The sequence below is a fragment of the Mus caroli genome, chromosome 9 (genome assembly GCF_900094665.2).
Source record: "Mus caroli chromosome 9, CAROLI_EIJ_v1.1, whole genome shotgun sequence".
Classification (NCBI taxonomy): domain Eukaryota; kingdom Metazoa; phylum Chordata; class Mammalia; order Rodentia; family Muridae; genus Mus; species Mus caroli.
Genome location: NC_034578.1, coordinates 62,674,664 through 62,676,439, shown reverse-complemented (window position 1 = coordinate 62,676,439; position 1,776 = coordinate 62,674,664).

Genomic DNA, 1,776 nt, shown 5'->3' with positions numbered 1-1,776 from the left:
GTTGCGTGAATTCTTTTTCCAAAGCCAAGTTACTGCTGACTTTGGAGCTCCTATATATTAAGGCTATCAGTCTTTGAGGGCCAGGAAACTGCAATAGCAAGCTCTCTGTCCCTTTATGTGTAGGATGTGTGTATGTGCAGGGGTAGATGGGAAGGCTGGGAATTCAGCCAGATGGTAGATGGTACTTTCTCTTGGTGTTGTTGCAGATCTCTGGGTTCAGAGAACCCCACTAAGCTCCTGATGCATCTCAGGGTCACCTGCAGTCACTCACTTCAGTATACAGCTGTAAACCTGTTGTTGCTTTGAAGCAGCCATCTTCCTGCCAAGAGCCTTGGTTTCTATTTAAGGGGGCGGGGGGGGGGGCGGTGTTCCTTATGGATCTGGAACTCACAGTGTGGACCAGGCTGGCCTCATGGTCACAGACACCTTCCTGCTTCTGCTGTTCTAAAGATTAAAAGTATGCACTACCATGCCAGCTTATTTAGAATTTACTATGTGTGTATGGCATGTGCATGTACACATGTGCAAGGCAGAGGACAATGTGTAGACATGGTTCTCTTCTTCCACTGTGGTTTCTGGGGGTTGAAGACAGGTTATCAGGCTGGTGTGACAAGGGCTTTTGCCTGCTGAACCATCTTGCTGGCCCAAGATTTTTGTTTTTTATGGTTATAGTTAAGATGTTAATTTTTCTAGCTTTATGTCGATAATTTCCCATAAGTGTTAATTTTTTCAAAATGTTAATTATAGCTTTCTATATGTGTGTGGATTGTATAAATTTTCTACTATGTGGACCGAATAAAACCCCTTACATACACAGATATTTCAACCTTTATTATCAAATAACCTCTTTGTTACTGTATGCATACTTGTATACAGATGGGTGTATATATCTGTGTATGTGTGGGCAGATGCCAGAGAATGGATGCCCTGCAGCTAGTGTTGAGGTTACAGGCTGTGTGGACACTCTTGACACTGTGCACGGGCACTGGGCTATCTGAGGTTACAGGCTGCCTGGACATTTTTTTTTTTTTTTGGCTTTTCGAGACAGGGTTTCTCTTTATAGCCCTGGCTGTCCTGGAACTCACTTTGTAGACCAGGCTGGCCTCGAACTCAGAAATCCTCCTGCCTCTGCTTCCCCAGTGCTGGGATTAAAGGCGTGCGCCACCACGCCCGGCTCTGCCTGGACACTCTTGACACTCTGCACAGGCACTGGGTGGTCTCAAGTGCTCATGCTTGTCCAGCATGCACTTTTACTCACAGACCCATCTCCCCAGCTTCTCAAGTATCCTATCTTATCTCTTGAAAGGACACATGGAAATGCTTTATAGCCATCCAGGATAGGAAGGGATGTGGAAAAGTGCGGGAGGGAGACAAGGCTATCCACAGGCTGGACGTTTTCTACATTGGGCCAAGAGCTGGCGACAGTTTACTATGTTCTCCATATGGATTAAAACCATTTCTATCAGGCGTCTGGTGATCTTTCAGGATAACATCTGTAATCCTAGCACTTGGGAGGTGGAGGCAGGGGGATCAGGAGCTCTAAGCGAGCCCTGACACATAATGAGTTCAAGGCCAGCCTAGCCTAAATGAGACTCTATCTCTTTTTTAACAAATTCCATTAGAGAGAAAGATTGAAAGAGCACGTGGGCTACAGCAGCAGTCAGCAGGTAACAGCCAGCCGTGCTGCAGTCCGAGTGATGGACCTGTTCACCGACATCACACAGCACTGGCCAGTAGCCCAGAGGGGCAGCCTCACTCATCACAGAAGCCACTGGC